This window comes from Lathyrus oleraceus, chromosome 2 (genome assembly GCF_024323335.1).
Source record: "Lathyrus oleraceus cultivar Zhongwan6 chromosome 2, CAAS_Psat_ZW6_1.0, whole genome shotgun sequence".
Classification (NCBI taxonomy): domain Eukaryota; kingdom Viridiplantae; phylum Streptophyta; class Magnoliopsida; order Fabales; family Fabaceae; genus Lathyrus; species Lathyrus oleraceus.
In genome coordinates this window covers 466,342,368-466,356,561 of record NC_066580.1, presented here as the reverse complement: position 1 = coordinate 466,356,561, position 14,194 = coordinate 466,342,368, and the positions used below count along the sequence as shown (strand labels likewise).

General features: G+C 35.9%; 1 non-coding gene across 1 annotated transcript; it reads right to left on the bottom strand.

The window, feature by feature from the left end:
* Positions 1 to 11,944: 11,944 nt before the first annotated feature.
* Positions 11,945 to 12,051, bottom strand: LOC127125164 (small nucleolar RNA R71). Its single transcript, XR_007804621.1, has one exon. It is a non-coding gene; the product is annotated as a small nucleolar RNA R71 (small nucleolar RNA).
* Positions 12,052 to 14,194: the final 2,143 nt, after the last annotated feature.

Sequence of the window (14,194 nt, the reverse complement as noted above, 5' to 3'; positions counted from 1 at the left end):
AATACTTTGGTTGTTTCCTAATCTTAGCCTGGTAAAATCTATGTTTGTTTTGTGAGATTAGCCCGTTAAAATATATTGTTTGATTCATAAAAAATAGTTTATTAAAGTATCTTGCTTAGTTCATGAGATTAGCAAGTTCAAAACTCTTATTTAGTTGTAAGAAGGTTTTTAGGATTAACCTATGAAACGTTCACATCGAAATTTAGTGGAACTCTCAAGAAGAAACTCTTGGGATAAGAGTAGGTCAAGTGGTTAGGCCGAACTTGTATAAATCTCTGATGCATTTCTCTCATCCCTTATCTCTTTACATTCCTATCCTTTATTTCTTTCTGATGAATTTCTTTCTCTCCATCTCTTCGATATTCTTCCATTTAAATATTTTGTTGTTTAATATGTAATTTTTTATAAAGTTAACTTAAACATTTTTATATATAAAAAATTTCGTAATTGGAATTTGATTTTCACGATGTATAAACTCTTACCATGCTTTATTTTTAATTAATGTGGGACATGTGTTACTCTCAATAATAACATTTGGTGTTGAGGTGTATATGTAGACACCCTCACAATCTAGTCACTGACAACCTTAAATATGAGACATAGGATTTAGAAAAAATGCGTATCTTAATTTGAGTAATGTGTTAAACTTTATAGTAGTATCATAAGGCTCAATGGCTTTATAATCTTCCTCAATGACACATGTCTCAGAAAAAACATATCAAAAGATCTTAAAAACTCTGTTATTCAATTTTTTTAATACTATTAGGTCTTGATCTGGTATACTCCTAGAATGTGACTATCCTCAATCTTCTTTTGGGAGGGTTGGGGTGAGGGTCTCTTTGAATTCCTCTGGGAGAGATAAATGCATAAATTTTCAGATTTTATCTCCTAGTTTGAGGTTTTAGATCTTCCTCTCTTCGGTATAAATTTTACATGGTTTCAACCAAGAGGTGGGGCATCTAGTAGGATTTATCCTATTTTGATTACTAATGTATGGTGGGATACATGTGGGAGGTCTCTCAGTGGGCTCTGCCAAGAGATGTTTCTAATCACTATCTTATTATCCTGAAATATAACAACCAGATGTGAGGTCCAAAACCCTTCAAATTTAATAATTATTGATTAACTCATAATGGTATTCCTCATAATGGTATTCCAGTGATAGTTTCTAATTTCTTGAACATTGTTGAGGTTTATAGTTGAAAATATTTTGTTTTTCTATAGAATCTCAAGGCCCTTAAAGGGATCCTAAAATCTTGGAACATAGAGGTTTTTAGTAATCTTGATTCCTGGTTTGATAGGTTGAGAGAGGAAGTTAGTAGGATTGACTCATTGTTTGGTGGTAAAGAGTTATCAGGGGATGAGATTGAGTCTAGATCCAAAGCGTTATCCTATTTGTGGTCCTTACTTAGGAGTAAAGACTCCCAAATGTGCCAGAGATCTAGATATAATTGGCTCAAACTTGGTGATGCAAATTCTGGATTATTTCATGCTTATGTGAAGTGTAGAAGCATAAGGAACCCTATTTTAGCTCTAAAATTTGGTGAGACTTGGATCAAAAGGTTTATGATATTAGATAAGAGGTTGTGAAACACTTCACAAATATCTTTAGAGAACCAAATTTTGATATACCTTGTCTAGATGATGTAATATTCCGATCTCTTTTGGATGATGATAATATTACTCTATCGGCTCCCTTTAGTCTTCAAGATCTTAATGTAGGTGTCTCCCAGTGTAAGGGGGATAAAAGTCCAGGTCCATATGGTTTTAATTTCTCATATTTTTAAAAATTATGGAACCTTCTTATACTTGACTTGGGGATCATATTTGAGCAATTCCATTGTTTTGCTCTACCTCGTAATTTTACGTCTTACTTAGTGACTTTGATCCCTAAGGATAATTACCCCTCAACTTTTAGTGACTTAAGAACTATTTATCTGGTGGGATCCTTGTATAAGTTGGTGGCTAAAGTGTTGGCCATTAGACTAGGGGATGTGATTGAGAAACTTATCTCACCTAACCAACCGACTTTGCTTAAAAGGAGAATGTTGGTGAATGGAGTAGTGGCTACAAACAAATGTGTTGACTTGGCCAATAGATCTAAATCTCCTTGCCTTATTTTTAAAGTTAGTTTTGACAAAGCATATGATTCAGTTAACTGGAATTTCCTGGATTATATGCTTATCAGATTCGGGTTTAGTGAGAAATAGAAATCTTGGATGAAAGCATGTGTCTTTGTTGGTAATCGTGTGGTACTGGTTAATGGTTGTCCTATCCAAGAAATAAGCATTAAAAGAGGCTTAAAACAAGGATCTCCCCTAGCTCTTTTCTTTTATCTCCTGGTGGAAGAGGGTCTTAGTGGTCTGGTTGTGAGGGCTGGGGAGCCAGGTCTTTATTGTGGGTTTAAATTTGGTAACTCATGGTTGATTGTGTCCCATCCGCAGTATGTTAATGACACTTTTCTAGTTGTTGAACCATCTCTTGACAATTTATGGTGTAATAAGGTTATTCTTAGAGGTTTTGATATTGATTCTAGTCTTCGTGTTAACTTCTTCAAGAATGGTTTGATGAGTGTTAATGTTGGTCATGTTTTCCTTAGTTTAGATGGGGATTTTCTCCATTGTGAGATATCATTTCTTCTTTTTAAGTATCTTGGCCTCCCTGTTGGGGTTATCCCTCACCTTGAGTCTACTTGGGAGCCTTTGGTATTTTTTTTTAAGAAAAAAGACTCAATTTGTGGAAGCATAGATATGTTATCCTGAGGGTAGAGTTGTTCTCCTTAATTCGGTGCTTAATGCTATTCATATTTTCTTCCAGTCCTTTCTAAACATGCATGTTATTGTTTGGAAGAATATAGTATATTTAAAAAGGAGTTTTCTTTAGGGAGGTGTGAATAATAACAAATAAGATCCCTTGGTCAATTGTGATTAAGTATGTAAGCCTAAGTGTAGATAGGGGTTAAGTGTGAGGGATCTCTGATTGGTTAATTTGGCTCTCTTGGAAAAGTGGAGATGTGGGTTGCTTGTAGGGGATTTAGGGCTCTAGAGGGACATTATGGTAGCTAGATATAGTGGTATCTCTATTTTCTCTCCTAGGGGAGGTAGGGATATGAGTTTTCTTCTTCTTCGTCTTGGTGGAAAGAGGTATCTCTTCTTGGGCAAAAGAGAAATGTAGATTATAATGGTTTTCTAGAGGCATTACTAGGAAAGTTGGTCCAGGTTATCACATTTCCTTTTGAGAGGATCCTTGGTTAGGGATCTCACCCCTTAAGGAAAGGTTTCCTGATATTTTCTCTAATTCTCTCCAGCAAAAAGGGGTAGTGGGTGAGACAACAGTTATTATTAGTGGGTTCCTAATATGGGACCTTAAATGGAATAGATCTTTCTTTATTAGAGAGTTCCTTGTTCTTGAGGAGTTTCGAGCTTTGCTTAGAGAGGTTATATGTACCATGGACAAAGATAAGTGGATTTAGAAGCACTCTGTAGATAGTACTTTTTCAGTGGCCTCTGCTTACCTTGTCAAGAGGGAGATTTTATCTACTTATATGGCCCATATTCGCTTCAGAGTCATATCCTTTCCCTTATTGGTGCAGTTGGGACCCATCTAAGATCTTAGTTTTTTCTACATTGCATAATAGATTTCCCTATAGAGTCAATCTGCTTAGAAGAAGGGTGATATCTGATACTAATATGCTTGTTTATCCCTTCTACGGGTTTCTAGCTGAGCCGATTTTTCACCTTTTTGTTACTTGTGAGATAGTCTCTTCGGTGCGGTATAGAGTTTTTAGGGCCACAAGTAGTTATTTACCAAGATCTTATGGTGTTTTTTTAGTATTTTCTTTCTTTATGAGACATGACTAAGTTTAGAGGCGGTTACCTAATGATTTGACATGTGGTTATCTGGTCTATTTGAAAAACACACAATGATGTAATTTTTAATGGAATCGCAATAACAACGAAAGAAGTGGAGGAGCAGAGCATTTGTTTGGGCGGAAAATGATCTTTGGGTAGGACAAATGAGAACTCTTGCACCTTTACGGATTAACTTCAGAATCCTATCATTTACTTGCACCTATAGCAGATCAAGGGTTTGTCCTTTTCAGAGTGTGGTGGTGGACCTTTAATTCCTCTTTTGCTTGGATCTGATCTGTTAATGGTGAATCTGGTTGGTTCGAGCTCTAGACTAAGAGTAACGAGGTGGTTCTTTAGTATTGTGATTGTACTTTTGTTTCATCTCTTATTTTTAGTATTTGCCCGTTTTTGTCTTGTATCTTGTTTTTCTTTTTTCGTAACACTTCTTGTGCTTTGAGTTATTGTTGTTGAAGTTTCTTGACTTCTTTTTTAATATATTATATTTGCCATTAATAAAGTCTTAAAACTTTTTATACCAATTATATTAGATGTTAGAGGATCCTCTAAAGGATCATAAATAACTCTATGATGTTTATATCTTCGGTTTTACAAGTATTATTTTATTTATTTAACTTATTAGTAGTACTATTTTCATTTTTTTAATAAATCGTTTTGAACTTTTACACGTATTAAAAAAAATAATCATTATTGTATAAGAAAGAAAAATTATAAAAAAAAATTACAATATTATTATTCTTTAATTACATGAAAAAGATAAATTTAAAAAACAAAGTAAGTATTAATTTTCCTTTCATTCATGTGTGTCATGAATAAATGGATTGCATTTAACAAGATAATTGATTGAAATGATTAATCGTGCAAGTTTGGTTGTTAAATATATGTAGGGGTTATTCTCTCTAGGCCTATAAAAAGAGAGACATACATATTTAAATAATTGATTCTCTTTCCAAGTTAAGCATTTCTTTGTAATTGGTCTAAAATAAAGTTTCCTTAATTTGGAGTAGTTTAAATAGAGGTTATTGAAAGATAAACAAATACCACAAACAGATAGACAAACCGACAAGTGTTCTACAATGAGTTGAAATTAACTTAATTACTCATAAGATACTTAGGATAAAGAATGTTTAAAAGGGTCATTCATAAGTGATTTGCATTGAAATCATACAATAATTTAGTAATTCTTCATTATAGTTACTATTTAATGTCATTATCGTTAAATTTTAAAAAGGCTAGTGAATTGAAAACTATTAAGGTCACTTTCAAGAAACAAAATTTTAATTGGCCTCCTCGATCTTATCAAATATCACATAACTTTCCGTGAAGAATCATATCCATGTGCTAAGTTTGGGAAAGATTCTCTTATCTACTCCTTTTTCTATTTATAAAACTATTTAATATTTGTCTCTTAATCTTATAGGGTTAATGAAAACTTTAATTGCGATCCTACACAGTTGCTAGATTCAATACTCGAATTCATATGATGTTAATTAATCTAATTATATTGGTATTTATCAGTTAAATTAAAACCTTATGATTCGGAAAAAAAACTTAAATCTTATACAAATTTGTAATTTCATTTATTATTCTTTTCTTTTTAAATATATTCTTACTAATATTATATTTTGTCTTGGAATTTACAAACTAAACACTAAATAAATTTATATATAAAAGATAATGTGGTCATATTTTTACACAAATTATACACATGAATTGCATTATCAATTTTTTTAATGTATGTGAAAAAGGTGGAAGACATTTTTTATCTCCCGCTGCAATCTCAACCCTCCTTCTATCTTTTTTGGGTAATGCTAATTTGTGCCCCAAGGACACATGTTAAGAAACCCACAAATAGAAAATTTATTTTAAAAAAATAAATAAAATTATTAATGATAAGTTTCTAATAAATTCAATACACATTTTCCAAGAATTTATTTCTATATTCATCTCTTAACTTGTGCCCTTGGGGCACAAGTTTACATTACCCATCTTTTTTCTCTCTCTCTCTTTAAAATTTATTTTTCTTTATTTATATGTTTTTCATAATTTTTTATCCATTGGATCATAGGCATGAGAGGATTCTTTTCCATTTAACATCATATTTATTTACTCTCTTCATCTTTAATTGTAAATTAATTCATTTGTGTATAATGTGTAATGATATAGGTTTAAAAATCTCAACCCAACGATATTATAAACTATCCATTAAGAAAATACATATTTTAAAGATCAACCAACTAAATCCCAAATTATAGAAAATTTGAAGTGCTCACTCCGGCATAATAGAATGACATGTCGCGGTAATTCACTCTTGAGGTAATTCAGTAAATATAATACATCTACAAAGCCGATATTTAGAGCATTGACGTGCTTTCATTTTTTCAAACTATTTAGAACATATTCAAACAAAATAGATGTTGTTTTTGATTTATCAAAAGCTCAAATGATCAAGGTCTAATTCATCCTAAATCCACTCAATTTGATATAAAGTATAAAATCAGTTCACACGTTAAAGAGTAAGGTATAATCTCGGGTCTCCATTTTCACTATATCCATCTTAAATCTTGAACTGACTTGGACGTTAACCATGTAGATCCACCATGCCCCACCCTAAAGAAGATTAGAGACGCTGCTCAAAATCATCAGTTTTCCAACTACATCCAGTTCTGGTTCCCAAACGGAAAAGTGGCGCCTCTGTGGGAAACGACATGTGATTCCCTCTATTTTCATCTTCAGGTCAATCTTGATCCGAAATTGGATCTGTAACAGTGGCATGAGAAGCGGAAGCGATAACTTCGATAATTATGTCTAAAATTTTCAATTCATCCCTTGAATCAGTCGTTCACCAAGTATCCTCGATTGAGAATTTCGTGATATCGCGTCTTCTAGCCCTTATCCTTCGTTGAATCGCTTTATCTCGTAATTGTTGCGGACATTCGTCGAAGAAAAGATCAATTGGAATTATGATTTCTAGATCGCGATAAGATCAATGAAATTCTAAACTTTGATATGCCTCTGATTCTTAGTGTCATCGTAATTAATCGCAGCCTAATTGGATTCCTCGTGGATGACAGAAGTTTATGTAATGTCCTCTACTCATATACGATAGATCTTATAGGTATCTAGCAAGCGGATCAGAATCCATATTACGGAGGAGATCTATTAGCATTCAATGATTCGATCACTTGTCCTTAAGGAGTTATGGATCTGACAGTGAGTGTTGGAGAAAGTGCTTGCGAAAGAAGAGTAATCCTCAATTTTCTGATAATACCAATCCAAAGCGCCTTTAGAGGTATCCTAGGGAAATCCTTTCTAGCAAAACTAGATGCAGTGGCATCTTCGGTTCATTTGAAAGTGACTTATCATGATGCAGAGGAAGGTCGGTCTTAGTAACCTTCGACATAAGTGAAGTGAGACGGATTAAGGAAATCTTCCAAATAGACCTTTTGGCGCAGCTACGATCTTTGAAGCATAAGCAGAAGCAGAAGGAGACTCGGAGAATCCGGGTGAATTCCTATAAGATAATATCGACCTTTTTGTCATAACCCCGTATGAGATGCCCGGAATTAATCCTAGTGTAGCATACCACTAAATGAATGTGAATGTTAGCGCCCGTTACGTCTCCCAGCGTCAGAGAATACAATCTCCAGAAAAAGTTAAAGCCATTGCTAGTATAATTAAGAGCTTATTGGATGCCATGTTCATTTTTTCGAATCCAAGTATACATAGTGGTTATCTAATGTGGTGTTGGTAAATAAGGTATCAGGTAAATAAAGGATATGAATTGATTATATGGATCTTAATAGGCCTTGCCTAAAAGAATCTTACCCATTCTTAAACATTGACAAACTAGAGGATAATTCATCGAAATATCAATTATTTTCGTTTAGGGATGCCTATTTGGGGTATAACCATATACTTATGTACATACCCGACCGGATAAAGACAACCTTTACGAGCGATCAGGGCAATTATTAATACAATGTCATGCCCTTCGGATTAAAGAATGTTGATGCAACTTACTAGACAATGATGAACAATATCTTCCAAGAAGAGATAGGAGAGACACTTGAATTATACATGGATGATATGATCATAAAGTTTGTCCAAGAATAGCTTCATGCATAACACCTTCAATGGGTATTCAAGAGGGTTCTACAATACAATATGCGCCTCACCCCGAAGAAATTCACTTTTGGGGTAAGGGCAGGAAAATTCTTAGGTTTCTATTTGACTAAGAAACAGATTGAAGAAAATCCAGAAAAATGTGAAGTGACTATCCAAATGAATTCGCTAACGTCAAATAAGGAGGTTCAGAGGTTAAACGGTATGTTGACTAATTTGAATAGATTTATTTCAAAGTCTGCACAACATGTTTTTCCTTTTTATCGACTGTTGGAGATAAAGACTGATTTCGAGTGGACAACTAATTAAGAAGAAGCGATTAAATATTTGAAGAAAACCTTGGCCACGCCTCTTGTACTTACATGACCATCTTCAATTAAGACAGTCGAAGCCCACCAGAGACTGGTGTATTTATCTCCAAAGCCTTGGCATGGGCAGAAACACAGTACCCGATAATCAAAAAAGCAACCTTGGCACTAGTAATAGCATCGCACAAGCTATAATGATACCTTCTCGCACATTTAATAATAGTCTAGACAAACCTACCTCTTAAAATAACTACTTTACCAAATGGATCTGACTAGGCGTCTGACAAATTTGGTCATTGAGTTATATGAGTTTGATGTGTCCTTCGAAGCAAGGAAAGCTCTGAAATCCCAATTGTTCGCTGACTTCCTAACCAAAATGACTCTTGTGCCCCCAGATCCAAATTGAACATATGTAGTCTTCACAGGCGGATTGTCCATTATCAAGAGAAGCGGTGCATGTGTGATCTTAGAAAATAATTATGGTTAGGTATTAGAAGTATCCATAAGGTTCGTCGTGGCCAGGATCACACTCATGGAATAAATTGGGGGAGTGCATTAAGCTACAAACGGACTCCTAATTGATTATTTTCCAAATAAGAGAAGAAACCCGTGCAAAGGACCCTGGGCTCTAAGCGTACCTCAAGTTGGCTGCTGAAAAGCCTGCGAAATTCAAGGCATTAGAGATTAATCATGTCCCTCATGAGAAAAACACTCGAGTTTATGTCCTATCTCGTTTAGCCAGTACTAGAAACCCCGAAATCAACCACTCTTTTGTTTAGGAAATTAGAAAGACCTCTAATTTCAAAACTAAGGGGAAATCAGTAGTAGTTGTGAGTAATTCGGCTTCACCTTCCTGGATGACCTCGATTCAGCAGTATATCGAATATGGAATCCTTCTGACATATTGATCTAAATAACTATTGGTTAAATGAAGGTCAGAGGGTACACTATGGTCTTAGGAACTTTATATAAAATGGGTATGTCCACGCCATTAATGAGTTGTTTGGGGAAAGAAAAGGCTGATTACGCCCTCTTGGAAGTGCACGAAGGAATCGTAGGGCATCACCTGGTGGGGCAAGGGCACTGGCTAAGAAAGTTATGAGAGTGAGGTATTACTGGCCGACCATGATTCAGGAATCCCAAAATTACATTAAAAAATATGACTAGTGTCAAATAAATGGTGACATTATGAATGCCCCAACCACCGAACTACACATATTAACACTGCCTTGGCCATTTATGCAGTGGGGAATGGATATCCTCGGACCCTTTGATCTGGCACCGGGGCATCTCAGGTATCTTATTGTTGTTGTGGATTATTTCACTAAATGGATCGAAGTTGAGGCGTTGACTAATATCACTGTAACAAACGTCATAAAATTCTTTAAGAGGAATATACTGGCCATGTTTAGAGTTCCCCAAGCCATCGTCATAGATAATAGGACATATTTCATCGACAAATACTAAAGAGCCTTCTGGAAGAGTTAAAAATAAGACAACATTTTGTGTCAGTAAAGCATTGATCACACTGAATCACACCGCGTTTTTTACTCGGATTTCACATGTTTATTAGGTCTTTATTATCATTTTGCTTGTGTTATGCTCTCTTTTATGTTGTTTTCAGATATTTAGCTCTTTCGGGACCCTTTTAGAAGAAACGAAGCAAAAAGACCAAAAATTAGGGTTTTTCGGCAAATATTGTACACATGGCGTTTCACATGGCGGCCGCTATAGGAGAAGTCATGACTCATCAGCCCTTAACCAGGAGGTAACCGCCACATTCCCATGAACTTCCCCATTTTCACACATTGCGGGTGCCATGAAGAGGTGGCAGGCGCCACCTTTGCAATTCACGTTCCCACTAAGGAGAAGTTGAAGGGCGTCATGGTCTTTACAAACTGTTGAACTCCTCTATAAATAGGTCGTTCCATTTCATTTCCAAATCATCCAACTTAGTTTACAACACTAAGACTATATTTATCATCTGTAAAAGCGGTAATTCGTCACATCGAGGGGTTATCACATCTTAGTGAGATTGAGTTGGAGCACTTCGATTTGCTGTCGTCTTTATCTTCAGAGTCGAAGGTTTATTTTCCTTGTACCAGATTTAAAGCCTCCGTTTGGAGCAGGTTCTTATTTAATTGCTTTTATTTATTTTATTGTCATGCTTTACTTTATTTAATTTCTGTCCATGCTTTACTTTATTTAATTTCTGTCCACGCTTTACTTTATTTAAATTCTGACCACGCTTTACTTTATTTAATTTTTGTCCACGCTTTACTTGTTCTTTATGCCTTACATTCTAAAACAACTATTAATCATGATCAATATCATTGTGTTTGTTTATATTACCATGTCTGGCTAAATCTTTCGAAGGTTAGAATGTAAGGGTCGTGGTTAAAGAGATGTTTCACATATTGAATTTCTAGAAATACTTTAAAGGCTATTTTGATTTTTAATTTGAGTTTTCTGAAACAAATTTGGTTAGTTTTAACTACTCAAGGAGTGCGAAAGCACCCTGGCTTAGTTAACTAGGAATTTTTATCACTTTAAGGAAAAACGATTTTTGAAACTGTTTTCGGATGCGTTGATAGATTTAAAATCAGGAAACTCCTTGGATAAACTTTCCAAATCAAAATCATTTTTCAACTAAGTTTACGAGTCTTATTTCTTAAAAATAAGTTTACTACTTTAGATTTCTGCGCACCTTTTATAAGTGACAAATAAAAGGCCTTAATTTAAGGGTAAACTCGGTTTTAAATACGCGAAAGCGACAGTTCCTGTTAAATGGATTCTTTTCAAGAGTAGAAAATATTGCCCCATAAGTAGTTCTATTTAGACAATTGAAGCATCGTTTAACTGACGTGAAATACATTCAAACCTGTCTTTATCTGCACTGTATTTATTTATTTTATTTACTGTTATTTTACAACATCAATATCTCTTTTGTACTGCCTTAGATAAACATCGTAATGATAGTAATCGATAGATTGACGATTTGGTCTCTGTGGGATCGATATTCTTTTATATTACTCTGACGCGATTCATGCACTTGCGAATATAGCGATCAAGTTTTTGGCGCTGTTGCCGGGGACCAACTTCGTCAAATTTCGTACCATGTTGTTACACCGTCTAGACTAAGGCATTATTAGCCGGTAAATGCGAAGAACCCGTAGTACCGGAAATTTAGTAGATCCTTTAGCGGAACCCGAACGTTACACTCATACACGCCTCTTACTCATCCGAATTAAGAAAGCTATGGCCGAGAATCGCGACTGGAGACCTCTTAAGGAATTTGCCACACCCTCTGACGAGGAACCTAGTTCGAGTATAGTAAATCCCCTCATTTCTGCCAATTATTTCGAACTAAAACCATCTTTACTACAATTAGTGCAGCAGAACCAAATTGCGGGTCTCGCTACTAAGAACCCAAATCAACATTTAAAGGTCTTTATCCAACTGGCCGACACCTTTAAATCCAACGGTGCTTCACCTGATGCGATTCATTTGAGATTATTTCCTTTCTCCCTCAGGGATAGAGCATGTTCATGGTTGGATTCACTTCCAGCTAACTCAATAACTACCTAGGAAGACCTTAGAAGAGTATTCCTTGCTATATATTTTCCCCCTAGTAAGACTGTTGTTCTTCGAAACCAAATAACCAGATTTACTCAAAACCAAGGAGAATCACTCTTTGAAGCTTGGGAGAGATTCAAAGAGCTATTAAGAGTCTGTCCATACCATGGCCTAGAACAATGGTTGATCGTTCATACCTTCTACAATGGACTCCATTATAACACAAAGATGAGCATCGACACTGCCGTAGGTGGCACGCTGATGAACAAACCTTACCCTGAAGCTTGTGACCTAATCGAGGATATGGCCTAAAACCATTACCAATGGGGAACTGAACGAGCATCAATAGAGAAAAAGGAGACCCACCAAGGTGGAATACATGAGATAAGCTCTATGGACATGATGTAGGCGAAAATGGACGCTTTAGCCCTTAAGGTCGAACATATTTCTACAAACACTAACACCGCGGAAGTAGTCCACACAGAGTGTGAACTCTGTGGATCTTAAGGACATGAATCGGCAGAATGTAACCTTTTGAACGACCTGAACACCGACCAAGTGAATTACGCCCAAGGGAACCCATTTTCAAACACCTACAATCCTGGATGGAAGAATCACCAGAATTTTTCCTATAAAAACTAGAACCCTATCCAAAATTATGCACCTCAGAGACCACAAGGTTATCAAGCCAAAAGCTAAGCAACCTATGCAAGTTGTGCATCATAAGCCTAACCTTGAGAAGATCATGGAGAGTTTTATATCAGGTCAGACTCAGCAAAATAAAGAATTCCTAAACCAGAACATTCACGTAAACGAAGTGATAACGCAATTAGGGACCAAGGTTGATCAAATAATCACTCACAACAAGATGCTTGAAATCCATATCTCACAGGTAGCACAAAACCAAGCCCCACAAACTACACCTGGAGGACAATTCCCTGGACAACCTCAACCAAACCCTCGAGGGCAAGCTAACGCTATCTCGTTACGAAATGGGACCGCTTACGAAGGGCCTCATAACCCAGCAATGAGCGAGTCCAATGCTTCTAAAGAAAATATACCTACCAACCAAGGAGAGGAACCGGTAGAACCCAAAAAACAAACCGACCAAGAAGGAGAAGCCAAGGATAAAACTTATAAACCAGCACCCCCGTACAAACCACCAATCCCATATCTGCGAAGACTTAAACAAACCAAAATCAATAACCAATACCAAAAATTTATAAAAGTAATAGAGAAGCTTCATGTAGAGATTCCTTTCACCGAAGCCATCACCCAAATTCCATCTTACGCCAAATTTCTCAAAGACATCTTAACCAACAAGCGTAGGCTTGACGATCCCAAACCCTTGGAATGCAACTTTATTTCCGAGAATAAACTTGCTAAGAAGGAGAAAGACCCTGGGAGTTTTTCTATACCTTGCATTTTAGAGAGTCATGTGATCGACAAAGCTTTCCTAGACTTAGGCGCTAGTGTGAGTTTAATGCCCTTAGTTGTATGTAAAAGGTTAAACTTAGGAGAATTACAACCAACTAAGATGTCCCTCCAATTAGCCAATAGGTCTGTTAAGTACCCTGTGGGCATTTTAGAAGACATCCCAGTTAGGATCGATCAACTTTATATCCCAACAGACTTTGTGGTCATGGATATTAAGGAAGACGACGATATCCCTATCCTTTTAGGTAGACCATTCTTATTAACAGCCGGAGCCATAATAAATGTTAAAAGAGGATAATTAACTTTCGAAGTAGGGGATGAAAAGATAGAGTTTATTCTTTCAAAGTTCCTGATGGCACCAATCATAGGAGACGCATGTTACGCGATCGATGTCATAGATGAATGCATAAGGGAATTTGATCAAGAAGAACCTGTGATCGAACCATTTTCAAACCCAAATGAAAAGGATGACGAGCTAGAGGAAACGGAACCTCACACTAACGAATGCTTGGATCTTACTCCATACCTTTCACCAAATTCTCAAAAACCAACTCAAGAACTTAAGGAATTACCCAAGAACCTAATATATGAGTTTTTGGATAAAGAAATGAATCGCCCAGTAATAGTTAGTGCCACCTTAAACCAAAATGAGACAAACCAACTCTTGAATGTTTTACCAAGATACCCCTCTACCTTAGGATACAAAATCTCTGATTTAAAAGGTATAAGCCCATCCGTGTGTATGCACATGATCTCGCTAGAGGAGGATTCAAAACCTTCCAGAGAACATCAGAGAAGAATCAACCCTGTAATGAGTGAGGTGGTAAAGAAGGAAGTCCTTAAACTGCTAGAGGCTGGTATAATATATCAAATCTCTGA